Genomic DNA, 19,035 nt, shown 5'->3' on the forward strand with positions numbered 1-19,035 from the left:
ATCGTGGCGCTCAAAAACAGAACAAACAGCATATAGGTGATTGACAGGAGACCAACAGAGAAGCACATGAGCTGTTAAGCTACAAATCGAAGTGGTGAATGAGGCCATTTTAAGAATGGTACAAAGCAAGTACCTGAACCTCACCTGAAGTCTGTAAGCTACTGTATGCAGCTACTGCTGTGGTACCAAGTGAGGAAAAGGAGACAACAACAGCAGAAGATCTGACAGAATCAAATGCTCAGAAGAAAAGAATTCAGAAGACCATAGAACCCATACTTGGTGACCAAAGCAAGATGAATGAGACTGAATCGAATATTTATCAAGTTCCAAGCAAAATCTTACTTGAAGAGGACTATCCAGAGAAATAACCATGTCCCTCAAAATAAGCTCTTGAACAGTGACACAAGAATTTCCCATAAAAAAAAAAAGAGTGCTCAAAACAAAGTAGTAGAAGAATGGTCTTCTCAAAAAACAAATAGAAAGTTTCTGGCATGGAATCATCAAAAACAATGCTGTCCATAATGACCAGGTAAATTACCTAAAAATGTTTTGAATACTTTTGATGCTGACGTTTGTGATGAGATTGTAGATAAGGTTTTTTCCTGACTATTCAGAGAACATTTTTGTGGAAACTAAAAATAATTTTATGAAACCACGACAACAACTGGAGCTAAATCCTTCTGGATCTTCCATGTCTTCCAAATTGTGCCACGATGTCATAATTTCCCCCTAACATCAAGATCTTCAAACATTTTCTGGTTGGAATATCAACGGTAGAAATTTTCAGACATCTTGTATAGCCTTCCTGTACTTTGTAAGAATAAATTATCTTTACCTGGAAATCCTCAGTTAGTTCACTGTAGCAGTCCATGGTTACTGAGTGTAGACACAACATACAGACAGTATAATAGGTCAGTATTTTTTCAGCTCTGAGATTATCTTCACCTTGCTTCACTAACAATCCAGTTAACTTCCGAGGCCTCTTCTTCTATTGTGCTGCAAACCCATTGGTCGTGTCTCATTACTGTAATGGTTCTTTTCTAGGTAATGCACAACTTTTGGTAGTGGTGGATAAGAACAAGGCTTAAGAGGAAAAAAGAAAGTCATTAAGTTGAATTTTTTTTTGCATCTTCACTGCACCCTGGTAAACCTCATTACATTATTAGTGGGATGTTCTTTTCTGTGAACTAAGCAGAGAGTGGTGCAAACAGCACGTATGCAGGCGGTTTTTCACCAGTTCTGCTATCTCCCCATCAGTAATTATGGGAGTGAAGCAGCAGGTGTGAGGACAAGGTGGTGACCATGAACCTAAGGGAGCGCTACAGGGCACAATGCCCGTGTTGGGAGGTATTACCAGGATTAAGGAAGCCCAGAAGCTCTTGAGCCAGAAAGAGACCTCTGGGAGATGGTTTTGTGTTGTCTGATTCATCCCCATCCTGCAGTTAAAACACATATAATATAAACCCGTATTTGTAAAGTTTCAGGGAATTTTAAATTTTTTTTTTTTTTGGCCGCAGTCAGAACTGCATTAGATATAGTTGCATATATAAGCTGTTAATGGCTTCCGTCCAGTGTACCTTAGGGAGGTTATCAATCCATACTTTTTGGAGTGTTCTTCATGATCTTTAAATGCCAGATATCCTACAGCTCCAAAGATCAATGGCATCTCGGTAGGAGGTTACACCTTTACATCTTGCTAAATACCGGAATGACCTGCTAATGAATCCAAGGGATTCCCCTCTAGTCTCTGCCTATAAATCCCAGCTTAACGTTCATTGCTGTATCTTGGCAAGCCCATCGTGGGGTTGCTGCTTCAACTATACTTGTGGCATTCATGTTTCTTATTTAAATCCCTTGTAAACAGCTGATAGTGCAGTGGTTATAGCTGCTGGTTGCAGGTTCAAATTTCACCTCTGGCTGTAGTACCCTTGAGCAATATAATTACCCTAAATTGCTCAGCTGTGCATATGAGTAAATAAGTGCAGGTGGATTAACATTGTAAGTTTCTTTGGAGAATAGCATCAGCTAAATAAGTAAATGTAACCATTCATGATACTTGTACTTGCTACTATTTAGAAGGTATCTTTTGTAACAAAATAGTAAATCAAATCATGCAACATCATTTGCAATGATTTTGTCTTTTAAAACAATAATATCTTTTTATGCCTTCAAGTTCTCAAAGAGCTAGAAGCTATAACTGCTGTAGAGAACATGGAGTTCAAGAAAAAAAAGTTTGTAATATTTTTGTTGAAACACAGGTAACTTTAAGGTCACATTACAAAATCAGTGAATCTTCACTCGGTAAAAAGTGTTCTTCACCTGCCACAGCATTCAGTTCCACTTCCAAGATCTTAGAGCATGATACAGAAAGGGCAGGAGCGAGGACATGATTAACTTAACTCTGTGCAGAAAGATTGTTTCCTTTGGACCTGAGCTTCAGATTCCTTCCCTGTAATCATCTTTTCCACATGATTAGACCAATTTGCACAGTATGCAGTCATATGATGGGCTTTTGCCACAGGAGGTCCAGTGTGAGCTTGTACCCTTAGAAAGATTTTGTAGGAGACCCCAATAGGTTGCACTTGTACATTCTTCTGTTTTCAGCATTGCTATGTGTCTTTTCCATCAGCCAGGGCGATTTTAACAAGACCAGTACATGTGTGTGTGTTTACCTAGAGATGAAGTATCACCCAGAATTTTTTTTTTTCCTTCCGGTCTTCACACAGACAGTACATTATCTGCCTCTAATTATGCTTTTCACCTTATTCTCCTACAGTAGTATTATACAAATAACACTTTTCTCAGTGTTTAGTGCTGTTTAGTGCCGAGTAATGATACCCAGATCTTCCTCTCCTTTCCACCTGGAGCATCATATATTTCTGCTTGTCAGACATCTCTGCATGGATGTCTGATCACCACCTCCAACTCAGCCTCTCCAAAACAGAGATTCTTCACCTCCCGGCTGGCCTGTCCTCCTGTCATGATCTATCGATCAGACTGAACAACTCACTTACTTTTCCTACCTCCTCGGCTAAGAGTCTGGAGTGACGACTGACTCAAGTCTGTCTTTCTCTCAGCACATTGAAGCCACAAACCGGACCTGCAGATACATCCTGCGTAATATCCGCAGGATCCGTCCTTACCTCACAAGTGACTCTGCCCAACTACTTGTCCAGGGCATAGTGACATCCCGTCTGGACTACTGCAACTCTTTCTTGTGTGGCCTTCCCGCTACTGCCATCAAACCTCTACAGCTGATACAGAATGCTGCTGCACAAGTTGTGTTTGACTTGCCAAAAGCGTTCCCATGTATCTCCTCTACTCATTTCTCTGCACTGGCTTCCCATAGTTCACACATACACACACACAATTGTCTGAAACTGCTTTTCCCAGGCGGGGTCACGGCAAACCGGAACCTAACCCGGCAGCACAGGGCGCAACACTGGAGGGGGAGGGAACGCACCCAGGATGGGACGTCAGTCGCTTCCCATTGCTGCCCGGATCAAATTTAAGACAGTGGTTATGGCCTACAAATGCTTCAGTAGAACTTCTCCTAGCTATTTAGAAGACTTGATCATCCGATACACCCCAACCAGACCACTTCGCTCATGTACTTCTGCCCACTTGGTGGTCCCATGCATGAAAGATAAAGCACGAAGGTACTTGGTTCTGGCTCCGTTGTGGTGGAATGACCTCCCCCTCTCACTCAGAACTGCTGAATCTCTATCCACATTTAAAAAGGGTCTTAAAACTCATCTCTTCCAGACTCACTTCGCCAATCATCTCTTAAGTTCATGTAAGGTATAAATGTTCACGCACCATAACTTTAAGATCATGCCTGGATAGACCTTTACGCAGCTACTCCTCTAATGTAACGTAAATGTTTATATACTGTACATCTCAAAAACAAAAAAAAGACTAGGAAGGTGATCAGAAATCATGGATATTCTGATAAAGTTTCATGCAGCTACTTGTGTGATGAACATTGGTTCATATGGTGGAAAGAAACTAACTGCACTTAAGAATCACGCATCTCTATCTATAAATGTCTCTCTTTCTGCCAATGTAGAGACAACAGAGCTACATATACAACCTTTCTAATATCATATTCCTTTCAAAAGAATTTCACCTGGGTGCTTGAAAAACACTGTCCTTTTTTTACTACACTGTAATTTACTACAGTCAAAAAGTAAAAAAGATAGCCATGTTTGAAATATGCTAATTAATCTTCATGCTCAGAAATTGTAATTTGATGTCATTACCGGTCTCAGGTAAAACCTATGCTTTCGACACAGGATGTTATTTGGATTGTTAATTTCAAATTTAACTTAATATTTAATAAAAAAAAAAAATCCCTTAGAGAGTTTGACTTAGAGAGTTTTATATTTTACTGAAGCAAGCAGTGAAAATGTTTTTTATTAAGAGTATGTGATACACTGGGGTATGTCTGGTCTGGGAAATAATCAGCAGAGAGGAAGCAGTAAGTGGACCAAAGGCATTTATTAGATTTATTAGATTTAGAATGCATTAGAATGAAACGCTGCGACAACCATCCACCCCGCCACCTCCCCCCAAAAATAGGCAAGTGTACAGAAAAAGGGTACAAAAAGGAAAATCCCATATTTAAAAACTGGAAAGTAAAACATAACAACTAAGACAAATCTAAAATGAAAAGATGTAACATCAATCATTTGTTAAAAAAACTATTTCAAACATCATTACAGCATAGTCATAATCAGCAACCCAACACTTGACAAACACCTTCTTCTTTCTCTGTCTGGTAGAACCTGGCAGCTCTGGTAGCATCAGTTTCTGAGAGGAGGGGAGTGCCTTAGGTTTATTCCTGCAATACTGTGCTGCAGAGGTAGTCAATTTACAATTTTTAAACTGCAATGTCATTGCACAGGAACCATTAAAATAAATAAATAAATAAAGAAAACACGAGTTCTCACTTTGCCCATGAGCTCTTAAGTTCACGTAAGGCGTAAATGTATACGCACTATAACTTTAAGATTATGCCCAGATAAACCGTCACACAGCTGCTTCCGTAATGTACGTAAATGTTTGAATGTATCTCAAAAAAAAAAGAAAAAAAAAAAATTACTGGGAAGCTGATTTGGAATGGGGGCGCAGTGGCGCGGTGGGTTGGACCGGGTCCTGCTCTCCAGTGGGTCTGGGGTTCGAGTCCCGCTTGGGGTGCCTTGCGATGGACTGGCGTCCCGTCCTGGGTGTGTCCCCTCCCCCTCCGCCCTTACGCCCTGAGTTGCCAGGTAGGCTCTGGTTCCCCGCAACCCCGTATGGGACAAGCGGTTCAGAAAGTGTGTGTGTGTGTGTTTGTGATTTGGAATCGTGGTTATGCCACTACTCAAACTGCACTTAAGAGTCACACATCTGCATCTAAGTCTCTTTCTGCTAATGTAAGGTACACATTGTATTTTCTAAGATATGTCATCGACAGAGACATCTTGTTAAAACAACACTTCTACATAACTGAAAAGTTTAGTATTGTAATGTTTGGGACCTTCTGATCTTGAGTATTGAAGGTTCAAAACTTTTGTTTTTCCCTTGGGCAACATAAAACATAAGACTTTGTGGATTGGCTTACTAAATATATTTTATTATATTTCAAAACAGTATAATTTATTATATGAATTGCAAAGGACAGAATTATTGCCTTCCTTAAATCAGTGATTTCTCTTATACAGATTCAAGTTGGTCATTCGTACTTTGAATTAACTCATTTAAATTTATTTTTATAAAGCTCTATTCTCAACAGATTGATGCTCAGTGCTGAACAATTACATATAAGTGATATGGAAGTGATGAAAAAAGCAACAGAGAAAGAGAACAGTTTGCGATCAGCATGTAAGTAAACCACCTGGCAACTGAGGAGAAGAAAAAAAAATCCACTATCCTTTATTTATACTTGCAGCTGTTTTCAGTATTACTCTGTGCTGTTGCCTTTGTATGTAACACTGACCTAGTGTTTCAGTGTATATTTAATAAAAAATAATTTAAAAAACTCTCAAACAAAAGAAATAAAGCAAAATAAACTCCTTGGGGTCCAAGTACCACTGGCTGCCCATCGGTCCAACTGCTGCCCAAGACAAATGTAACTATACATGTAGCTTATTTTCCCAAAAAAGCAGCCCGAAGAGGAAGTCGAGAGGTTCCCCTGCAAATTGGGAGGATCATCTTGCTGCAGACAGTAATGTTTAAGTACATGCAATATTAATGGATTATGTTACTGTAACATCATTACTTTTTGCTGTAATAAAGTAACTTTTTAATCCTTCACTGTTAGGCCCTATTCATTATTGCAACAATCTGGAAACCCAGTTATTTTAATTAATGTGGAGGGGGTAGACTCATGGTGTGTGATTTCTTTAGAAATGCTTACACACTCCACAAATTTTTGTCACCTGTCAACACTTAGATGTTTTAATCCTCCAGCTTCCATGAGAATTAAAGGATTAGGGGGACTGTGCAAGGGCAGGGAAGTGGGCCAGCCCATGTGCAGCCCATACTTTCCCAGGTGACAGGTTTCTGGGGGGTGGGGGGTGTTCATGAGCTTTCACTAATTCCTCTATAAATGTTCCTTCTCTGGGTGTAGCGCTGACAATGGTCCCCAGTGTCATTGCTCAGAATGAAATAATTTAAAAATGCTTGTTTACTGAAAATCGAAATAGGAGTTTGACCACTTTTTTATATTACATTAAATATGTCTTTAATTTACAATATTTTATAAATGTCAGTCTTAGCAGAACAGATATGTTTTTCTTTCATGGTGAGCATGAGAATGGACAAGAACAGGTGTGAATTACCATTGCTTGCAGGTACAGATACTGGGGCAAAATAGTCTCTTTCAACACCTTAGCAATGCAGAGGCCAATAACCATCATTCAGCAGCTTGGCTCTCTGCTATCTGTCTACACCGAATAGTTTTCAATTAGCAGTTTATTATTGTTGGAGCCCAAGGCACAGCGTTGAGAGCCACGTGCCAGTAGTGCTTTGGAGCTCCCTGTGGGGACGTGTCTTCCAAGTGTGTTTTATGGGCCTTTCTAACAGTGTGAACTGACACCTGCTATGTCAGAGGACGCTGTCGTTATGTTGAAGCTTAGTATCGATTAAATCAACTTTAAGTTTTTTTAAAGTCTGTGGTAGGTTAACAGTTATGTGTATATGTAAGAATGAAATCCAAACCGTCTTTGATTCTCTAATACTCACATTCAGTGATAAATATAATAGGCAGGGAATTAGAAAAGATCTGACCAGGGTACTGCAAGGGTTAATGGCACTGCTTAAAAAGAATACCCTGAAATCTGCAAAATCTGGAAATCTTTGAAGAATGACACTACTGTGCGCAAAGGTGTTTGTGTCACATCCCAAAATTTGATGCACACCTGTTCCCACCAGAGGGCTCTCTCTCCGGAATACTGACAGACACACACACACACACACACACACACACACACACACACACACACACACATTTTCAGAACCGCTTGTCCCATATGGGGTCATGGGGAACCGGAGCCTAACCCGGCAACTCAGGGCGTAAGGCTGGAGGGGGAGGGGACACACCCAGGACGGGACGCCAGTCCGTCGCAAGGCACCCCAAGCGGGACTCGAACCCCAGACCCACCGGAGAGCAGGACTGTGGTCCAACCCACTGCGCCACCACACCCCCTTACTGACAGACCTCCAAAGCAAATGCAACCTATCTATAAAACTGCAAACATTTTATGTTTACAATGAATTAGTTAGAGTAGCAGACACTTCTCCTCAAAGTGCTCAAGAAAAGTGCATCTCATGGCAAAGAGCTTTCAATGCAGATGTGGTTGCCAAAGCACAAAAAGTTTTGTCTGTCCCATTTTCACCAGTGCACAATTGCCACCTCTACAACTCTTCAGTTGCCACCTCTACACCTGCATCTGAAAGGAAATGGGAAAGTAATCATTACGGATGGTGCAATGCAGATTTATGCAGCTGCCAGGAGATTCAAAAGACAAGGAGGTATGAATGAGATAGGATTTCAAACCCTTCTTGAATGCTGAAAGGGATTCAGTAGTTGTGAGGGAGAGTGAGCAGCTGACCCCGAGCTCATACTATGTACTTAGAAGCAAAAGAACAATCTTCATACTTTCAGTTTTGTATTCCTTATAAGTAAGACCACCAAGCAGTTAGAGATGGAGGAGTGTGGGGTATAGGTAATTTTTTTTTTTTTTAAATTGAACCATAGCATGTCTCAGCACTAATCTTTACCGTAATCTTTACAGTATACATAGATACGTAGAGCAAAGCTCCCTTAACAAGGGTAACAGGATGTGGGTCATTAAAAACCACACACTTTCCCCCCGGAGATCCCCAAACTCTGTGAATTTACAACAACAAAGTATAACACATGATAAGCATGTACACAAATATTCCCCATATAACAAAACCGGCATCGTTAAACTCCGTATACTAATAGCTGAGTTAATCTTGCTGGGATGTTGGGAGTGGTCAGGTCTTGGAGGTATTGGAGTGTAGATCCTTTGCCCATCTTGTAGGCTGTAACCACAGGCTTGATCCAGATCAAGCCAACAAAGGGAGTTGAGGAGGGGAGAACACTTTGGAAACTCAAAGATAACTTGTACTGCCGCATTCTGGACCACATGGAAAAGCCTGATGGCAGAGGCCAGAAGACCAGACAGAACAGAGAGGCAAAAGTTGAAGATGGGATGTCAGCATGGACTGGAGAAGGAGTTTTATGGAGTGTTGGGGATAATGTTATTCAAGAGATATCTGCAGGATTGGGTTTTTGGCTTTAATGCATGGGGAGAAACAGAGACTTGACTCAATTATTACTCCAAGGCTCTTGACCAATGAAGCAGATGATTTGTCCAGTCTGATGCCGAGTCCCCTAAAGATGGGTGGTCCTGCTGGGAGATGGAAAGACTGAATTATACCTTACAGTCAGTCTTCCAAGTAGAGGTTTGCTGCATCTAAACCACAGGCTGGAGTGGTTCTCAATACTGGCGCCACATACAAGAAGAACCAGAGCAGCCTTTATTTTCTGAAGATCAGGTCTTTTGAGTATTCAGGCCACTCTTACAGATGTTCCATGGTGAAGGGTGTAGTTTTCTTTGCAGTGGTATCTTACAAGGGATACCAACCCACTGAACAACATAATCTGGAAGGTGGGCTCAGTCCTGGGAATTAAGAGGTCAGTGGCACAGAAAAGAACTCAGAACAAACTCCTTGTCATCATGGACAATAACTGTCATCTCTGCATGTCACTGGATGAACAGAAAGGAACAATAATAAGTTATCACACTATCAGGGTGGTGACTTCTTCCTCACTGGATGGTGCTCAGATGTACTACCTTTATCTCCCCCCTTTGTCCAAATGTCGGTGTTTATTTACTGTGGTGTGGTTCCGGATTTTGCAGCCTTTCTCTAGTTTCTGCCTTCATTCCTACATTGTTGTTGTTTTTTTCTGGTTTATCTATTACCACAATATATGAGTGTGCCCTCGTGCAGTTTCCCTTCCTGTGTACATTTATATTTATTTAGCAGACACTTTTCTCCAAAGAGACGTCCAACGAGCTCTATGTAGTGTTATGAGCCCACACACCTTATTCACCGCGGTGACTTACACTGCTAGATACACTACTTACACTGGGTCACTCATCCGTACATCAGTGGAACACACACACACTCTCTCTGTCAGTCACACACTATGGGTGAACCTGAACACCATGTCTTTGGACTGTGGGAGGAAACCAGAGCACCCCAAGGAAACCCACACAGACACAGGGAGAACATGCAAACTCCACACAGACTGAGTGGGGATCGAGCCCACAACCTCTCACACCACCTAGGTTCTGTGAGACAAAACTTACCATCCGTCGAATCATATTATGACATCCCAACTTAGCTGTGCTGTTGATGGCGGTGCTGCCAGCGGTGGCCTTGGGAGATTGAAATGTGGAAACACTTTTTTTTTTTTTCAAACTGTAGCATGTCTCAGCAGTAATCTTTACAGCATGCATAGATACTTGGAGCAAAGGAGTAACAGGATGTGACTCATTAAAAAACTCCCCCAGTGATCCCGAAACTCTGACCTTATAATGAAAAACTGTGGCACGTGATAAACATGTACAGAAACATTCCCCATACAACAAAAATGGTAAATTGTATTAAACACTATATACCAATAGCTGCGATAGAACAGTAGTGCATTGTGGGAGAGCTACAGCTCCCTCTCACCACTACATTATGCTAATGAACACTGACGTTAGGCAGTTAGTTAACAATATAACCACTAATGTGATGAGATAGATAGATATAAAAAAGAGGATACAAATTTTCTAGAGGAAGATTTTATAAATCAGTGACGTGTAAAAAAAGAAATTAATTTATAATGAATGCACTTATAATGTGCTTATACTTTTCTAGAGGAAGATTTTATAAATCAGTGACATGTAAAAAAGAAATTAATTTATAATGAATGCACTTATAAATATTATAGTTTGCTATTATAAATGACTATAATAATGGTAATTAAAGCGAACTGAAACCCGTAAGCTGTATCGCGTCAGTTTGTTCTGCAAGGTTTCACTATGAAAAAACAAAGTCGTGCGTCCAACTTGTGCTCACAGGGGTGTGATCCATGCTCGCAACTGAACCCTGATCGTTTCCTGCTTTATTAACCCAGCGTTAACTAAATAAACTGATGTGTCAGGGTTGGCAGAAGAGCAACATCTAAATAGCTTTTTGCGCTACGCTTTTGATGAGAGAGGTGCACCAGGGTGGTGGAAGGGTTCCTTGTAGTCGGGCTCTAGCACACACACATATTCACTCTCCCCTGGCCATCCGGGGCTTATATCTGCCAATGTGCTTGTAGAGATATTGTTAGCATTCCATTTTCCATTTACATTTTCTCTGTTTGACATAATTGAAGAATGGATGCTCTTATGAAAATTAAACTTGCGGTCCACCCAGGTTACTGTAACCCTGTTAAAATGTAATGAGATTCTTTATGCGTCTTCTTGTGATTTTTTATTAAATAGAATATCGGTATGACTAATTCTCCTGGCCTAAATGTAGACAAGGATACAGCATTATTGATAGGGCACAGCATAAGTGGTCTTCTATACCCCACCCGTAATGGCCTAATAATGCATTATACTTGTATCAGTAGGCCTGTGGCTTCCAGTGCTTATTGTCATTATTGAAAACACCTGGATGAACCATTCATCAAGGTTAAATCAAGAGGAGCCATTTGTTCATTAGCCTGTCAGTAAACATTTTTATTTAGTTTGCTATCCTGAGGCCCGGTACTGCTGGAGAATCCCAATTGGTGGCGTAGAATTGCCAGAGTGCTCTCTGCACAACGGAGGCACATCACATCGCAGCACTTAACATTGTCAAAGATGAAGCATGTGGCAGTGCCGTTATTCCCAGAACAGTGGCCCTCGCGAATTTATTTACTTTACTCACTTACTAAACGTATTTGTAATTCTAATGCTTTTTTCTAAGTGCGGAAGATTGTTAAACAGGAGAAGGAACGATTGCAAAGAATTTTACATAATGGAGTGTGTTTTTGTAGGATGGCAAAACCTAGGAAATAAGTACCATTTATGAAGTAAGTACTCAAATGTGGAAACGCATTTTTTTTTTTTCTTTTTTTTAATCAAACCGTAGCATGTCTCAGTAGCACAGTGGGCGGCATGGTGGCACAGCGAGTAGTTCTTCTGTCTCACAGCCCTTGGGTAGTGTGACAGGACATGAGTTTGATCCCTGCTCAGTCTGTATGGAGTTTAAATGCTCTCCCCGTGTCTGCGTGGGTTTCCTTTGGGTGCTCTGGTTTCCTCCAACAGTCCAAAAACATGCTGTTCAGATTCACTCATAGTGTAGTGACAGAGAGAGAGTGTGCGTTCCACAGATGTATGGATGAGTGACCCATTGTCAGTAGTGTATCTAGCAGTGTAAGTCACCGCGGTGAACAAGGTGTATGGGCTGATAACACTACATAGTGTTCATTGGAAGTGACTTTGGAGAAAAGCATCTGTTAAATAAATAAATGAAAATGTACTCATTGCTACAGTTATTAAAGACAGTTGACAGAGAATCTATTTGGTTCAACAAGAGCAACTACTGATTGTAACAGATACACAGTTGTAAGAAGGGGCTGGTGTGTCAAAACAACTTATAACCTTTCCCTTTTTCTTTTAAAAATCAGTTAACCTCCACCAGTTTCATTTTTCAAGATATGTGTTATTCTCTTTTCCAAAGACCAAAAAAAAAAGAAAAAAAAAGAAACACCTGTTCATTCAAGCATCAGAATCTCTATTAGTGTTGTCTCTAAAAACCTCGATAAAGTGAAGGAAGGAAGTTTAAATGTATCATTTTGACCATAAATAATTATTTTTAATTAAAATCATATTCATTATATCATCTAATTCCTTTCCAGCATATGTGGAATGACTCACTGTAACCGGAAATGAAATTACACGCATGATCAGAGTTAACAATAGGGAGAGACTGTTTACATTTTTATTCTGCTCAGACTTTGTGGTTCATTTCCTGGGGCCGATGTTGAACTGTTCTGGGACATGCGAAGATGAAAGCAATTCTTTAGTACTTCATTTTCCAGTAAATAAGACAAAGGGTTGTCCGTAAAGATGAAGGAAGAAAACACATCAATATTCACCACCAGTTACTGTAAAATAGGATCTGTGCCAACAGTGACCATGCAGCTGGTCAGCATGATGGCTTTTTAATTCATTTGTGTGTTACATTTTCATCTGAACGCAAAATAAGCTAAATTAAAATTAGCGAAAATATTTGGAAAAAAATGCTGGTGACACCAACCAAAGACCATAATGTTGTAAAATATTCATTCTCAAGAGGTAGGGGAAGTACAGTGCTGCTTTGAAAGTATATGAGCCCTATAGGGACAGTCATTGGGCAACTTGCAAATTGCAGGTTCGTGTAACTGAGTCAAGATCATCGGTCCAAATTGGAGGCTACGGATTCAAACTTGAACATAGTGGGAAATAATTTATTGACTGAAAAAAACTCATCTAATAAAATCTATAAGTGAAGGGTTAACATAAAAATGCAAGTCGTAGGATTACATTTACTGTAAAAATATGTTACAGTGCATTGTTACCCTGGTTGTGTAGCAAGATTGATAACTATTCACTAATTAGGCCATCATCCTTGGCATGTTTTCTAACTAGAATGTCAGTGTCAATGTCATGAAAGGAATATGTCATGTCTTTCGACACCAAGATTACAAGTGGAGGACAGAAGTTTCTGGAAGCACTCTATTTATGTGGTTGCCAATGACATATAGGCTTCATCTTCCTTAAGCCAGTCCAACCACATAATCATGCTAATTTTACCTTATGAAATAGTTTTTAAAAATTTGTTTTAGATATTCTTACTCAGGGGGTGCGGTGGCACAGTGGGTTGGACCGCAGTCCTGCTGTCCAGTGGGTCTGGGGTTCGAGTCCCGCTTGGGGTGCCTTGCGACGGACTGGCGTCCCGTCCTGGGTGTGTCCCCTTCCCCCTCCGGCCTTACGCCCTGTGTTGCCGGGTAGGCTCCGGTTCCCCGTGACCCCGTATGGGACAAGCGGTTCTGAAAATGTGTGTGTGTGTATTCTTACTCATTCCATTTTAATGTATTGCATAATTTCTTCCTTAAATTAGACATCATTTACGAGAATTTTGGTGTGAACTTGGAACAACTTGGAATTTTTACCCATAGGAAATAATGGAATAAGCATTTTTTTTTTTTGGATATTCGATCCACTTTCAGGAAAGAAATACAACTGGATAATGGGGGTTAAGTTATTTTACATAGCTTAATACAAAACCTTGACATTGTAAATCACTGTGGACAAACGAGTCATCAAAATGATTACTAGCAATACATAGCAGGCTGTTATTTTTTTCAGTTTATCAGTGCATTTTACAATTTCTACATTTATTGGAACAGCAAATTTAATTTATTGAAAAGATTTTTTTTTTTTGATGAGTTAAACCTGTTAATATTGCTAGTGGTTTAGAAAATAAAGCTTCATTTTAATCAAAGTAATTTGATGTCTGAGTTATTTGACCTGATACTTTTTTTTTTTTTTTTTTTTTTAACTTTTAAACAGACTTTTTTGGACAAATACTTGATTTTTTTGTGTGTGTTTATTCGTCTAGTTGTAGACCCATCCAGGCCTGTATTTCTGTCAGAAGAACTGGTCATCTGTCACTGGGTTGGCCCAGGGACTTGGCTGACATACTGAATATAAACAAACCACTTCAGCTGGAGGCTTCTCACTGAGAGACTGGTGAACGAGCCTGCCCCCTGCCTTCAACACTCACCCATATGCACATGCCCACATGCATACGCAGACACAGCCTTGCACATGTTTACAGATGTGTGTAAAAATTTGGACAACCCTGGTCAAATGACCGAATCTCTGCGAAAGGAGGTGTTGCTTAGTACTGACCTACAGGGTACCTGGATGCAAATTGTGCACATGGCCCATTCATTTTTATTTTTTTTCCAGTCCATTAAATAAACAACAATTGGGGTAGCTGATAGCATAGTGATTAGAGCTGCTGCCTTTGAATCCATAGGTTGCCAGTTTGAATCCCAGAACTTTATTTTTTTTTTTTTTTGCAGAGCTGCTTTAGGTCAACAGCATTGGGGAGTTTTCAAGCATAAACTGCCCATTTAGGGTCCTGCCACAGCATCTCAATTAGGTTCAAGTCAGGACTTTGACTAGGCCACTCCAAAACTTTAACTTTGCTTTTTTTGAGCCATTAAGAAGTCGACTTACTCTTGTACTCTGCATCATTGTCTTGCTGCAGAATCCAGTTGGGCTTGAGTTTCAACTTACGGACTGAAGACCAGACATTCTCCTTCAGAATCGTCTGGTAGAGAGCAGAATTCATATTTCCCTCAATTACTGCAAGTTGCCCAGGCCCTGAAGCAGCAAAGCATCCCCACAGTATCACACTGCCACCACCATGCTTGACTGTAGGTATGATGTTCTTTTTGTGGAATTTGGTGTTTGATTTACGCTAGATGTAACGGGACCCCTGTCTTCCAAACAGTTCCACTTCCGACTCATCAGTCCACAGAAGATTCTCCCAAAGGTTTGAGGATCATCAAGGTGTGTTTTGGCAACATTCAGATGAGCCTTAATGTTCTTCTGGGTTAGCAGAGGTTTTTGCCTTGTCACTCTTCCATGGATGCCATTTTTGACCAGTGTCTTTCTGATAGTTGAGTCATGAAGAATGACCTTTATTGATGCAACAGAGGCCTGTGGTTCCTTTGATGTTGTCCTTGGCTCTTTTGTGACTTCCTGGATGAATCTTCGCTGTTTTCTTGGTGGAACTTTGGAAGGTCGGCCACTTCTAAGAAGGTTCACTGCTATGCTGAGTTTTTTCCATTTGGAGATAATGGTTTTTGTTTCTCTGGAGTCCCAGAGCCATTGAAATAGCTTTGAAATGCTTCCCAGACTGATGCATTTCAATCACCTTCTTCCTCATCACTTTTGGAATTTCTTTCAACTTTGGCATGGCATGGCATGGCATGGCATGGCATGGCATGGCATGGCATGGCATGTTGCAGGGTAAGACCTTTTAACCAACTTTATGCTGTTGAAAAGTTCTATTTAAGTGTTGATTTGATTGAACAGGGCTGGCAGTAATCAGGCCTGGTTGAGTCTAGTCCACCTGAACCCCATTATAAATGCAGTTTCATGGATTTGGGGAAATCTACTATGGAGGCAAATACATTTTCACACAGGCCCAGCTGGTACTGGATGACTTTTTTGCTTTAATAAGTAACATTATCATTTAAAAACTGTGTTTTGTGTTCATCAGGTTGCCTTTGATTTATGTTAGTTTTTCTATTAATTTCTGAAACAATTTAGTATGAGATGTACAGAAAAACAAGAAATCAGGATGGGGGCAAATACTTTTTCAAAGCACTGTAAATGTTAAAAGACCACCTTTTCCCTCGGCCCCGAAATGGTCTTTCTTATATCTCGAGCAGTGTGCAAACTCTTTTTTAATGCTTGGAATCAATCTAATTTGGCTCCGTTTTGGAAGACAATTTGACAATGTAATTGAAGTGCTTGATCATTTCGTATGCATGCAAATAGGGCTCTATGCTAAACAAGACTTTACTCTGAGGACTCAAAAAAGGATTAGTCTGGAAGTCAGTCAAAAGAAAAAAAAAACCTGAACATGCAGATATGGAGATGTACAGGCTATATCAATATTTGTCTTTAATAGTGACTATCCTGTTTCTCATGCTATTCCTGGAATTAGATTTATTATAACCCACCGACACACCCAAGCAGGAGTAACAGGTCATGAGAGAGGAAAGGAGACAACAGCTATGAGGGTTAATGAGGCACAATTTATGGTGTTCATGTCAGGTGCCTCTGGCCCAGATTCGGTCAGTCAGTGACAAACCAAGTCGGGCACAAAAAAAGGACATCTTGATGCTTGCAGAGTAGAAACTCCGAAGTAGAAGGACTATAATCACATTACTCGAGAAACTTTTACTTATGGCTAATGGAATTTGTTTAAAATTGAACTGCTTCAGTGTAAACAGATTTGCATTGATCCAGATATGTATAGAGCCAAAGGCAGTCTATCTATTTTGTGAGGGAATTAAAAGCCGTAAGCCTATAGAGCCAGACTGTATAATCCTATGTTAAAAGATCAATAATGTCCAGGGCACTCTCAGACTCCTCTGTGTGTCTGCTGTATATTTTGGCAGCACATGCTTGAGCATGTGGGAACTGGATGGTGCCCTTGCATACATGCTTGGAGAATGGTGGAGAAGGTTCCGGGTAGCTCTTTGTTTCCTGCTCAACTGTTAGCGCCATCCAAATGAACCATGGAGATTTGATTATTTACCCTGACAGCCCAACGTTAACCGTCTCCGCAGGTCCTGGAACAGAAAGCAACAAAAGAGGCCACCAAATGGAAGCAACCCAATGAAATCATAAAACCTTTTTCAGTTCACACGGGAACGTGTTTGATCCCCTTGTATGTTTTTGTGGAGGGAGTACGACGTAGAAATGTTAAAATGCTGTGACACTCATCTTTTACCACGCAGAGGTCAATAACTTAAACAGATATATGGATCTCCATAGGTTGCATATTTCTGAGCATTTGCAATGTGATGGTGAAAAGTGATCCTTGAGTTCTTCATGTTGCCCACCTCCAACAATTTCAATGCCACATATGCCCAGCACTCCACATTCTTGCCTCTATCAACACTGCTCCTCAATCACTTGAGGTCACCATGTCCCCATTAGCATGCAGGCCAGAGAATCAGATGGGATAGAGGCCCACAGTGTCATTCATCATTGACGGCCAGCAGTAAAACTGATGACTAAGAAAGACAAATATAAGATTAGCCCTCTCTGTGTGCACCTAAGTGCCACTGGGTAAATACAGAACCTAAGAACATAATAACCTTACAATTTGTTTTATAGAGATTGAGTTATTTTATTACAGGCCCCAGAAAAAAAATGTTGTCCGTCCTTTTATATTCCCGAACTTTGTGAACAATGACATCTCCTGGAGCTTCTGAACCAATATGTCAAGAAGTAGCGGGAAATTGGCTTAAGGAGGTTTAATTGTCGCTACTGCTATGAGGACGGGAGAGGGTAGAGCCTTGGGACAGAAGAAAATGCTGGTGAAGCGTCCCCTTTATGTCTCCATCCTTCATACCTGTGCTTCTGGACCTGTCTATTAAAGAAACCTAAAACACAGAGAAAGAGCACAGTCTAGCGGAAGACTTTCCTTTGATGTTTTGGGTGAAATGGGACAGGCAAAAAAATTCCAGCTTGAACCAAAAAAATCTGGGGTGAATATTTTGAAGAGCATATGCACAGTAGCAGTTTGAGTAAACCTGCTGAAACACGTTAATTCAATGAATTGTGTTTGTGAAGTGCTTAATAAGGCAAAGGGTAGAAATTCTGAAGAATCCAAGCTTTAGAGACAAAGGATTTATGGAATCTTTTAGACTTTATACAGTTTCCAGGAAGTGTACTTAAACTTTTGACTATACTGTATGTACAGAGTGTAAAAACAGCACTACACTGAGACTACAAGAGAGTCCAAATGGAAGATATATTGGAGGCATGTTCTGTAATATACATTTATTAATTTTAGCTATTTTTCTCATAAGAGACTTACAGCTACTAAATCCACTTACAATGATTTACCCATTTATGCCGCAGGGTCATTTTTACAATAATTTGGGGTAAGTGCCTTGCTCAAGGTCATTACAGCACTAGGTGGGATTTGAACCTACAACCCTCAAGTTCAAAAATGGCAGCTCCTACCCCTACACTATCCCACCCCCCCCCAAAAATGCCAATGGTTTCCTAAAAAAAAAGACTAAGCCTATTTCACATTTACAGAAACACTGGGTTTCTTGCATGTTTCCTTTTCAACAATTATGATGCGGGATCAGTGTTATTTATTAAGGATTTATTTCACTGAGGATCAATAATCCACCTGTCTCAAGCAAGAAGGGAAACAGAATTCTTAAACTGAGGGTCAATCAATGTGGACCTGCAAGGTATAACTATCTGACAAATGATCAGGAAACATGTCTCGAAATAATTCCTCACCATCTCTGGCCTTTCTTGACATTTTAATTATAGAGGGAGGGAGGCTTGATATACTAATGGAGGAGTATTGACTTCACACTTTGCAATGTGTGCTATATGCAGTTCCTATCTACATACTATAACCTTGTGCTCCTTTAATCTCTTTAGATGGTCATCAATAACCCTATGTTGTTAATGTGCAAAGCTTACAGGAGGCTGACAGGTACGCAGCACTAGCATGGAAGCCTTTTTTAAACCAAACTACACCATTTATGTGTGCACATGCTGCTTTGTGTATTTGTTTGACTGTGTGTTTGTGTGTGATTTTCTGATGTTCTGACATGAAAAGAAGCGTATTCCACGATAAAAAAAAAAAAAAAAAAATTTCAAACGAAAG

Source organism: Scleropages formosus, chromosome 3 (genome assembly GCF_900964775.1).
Source record: "Scleropages formosus chromosome 3, fSclFor1.1, whole genome shotgun sequence".
NCBI lineage: Eukaryota > Metazoa > Chordata > Actinopteri > Osteoglossiformes > Osteoglossidae > Scleropages > Scleropages formosus.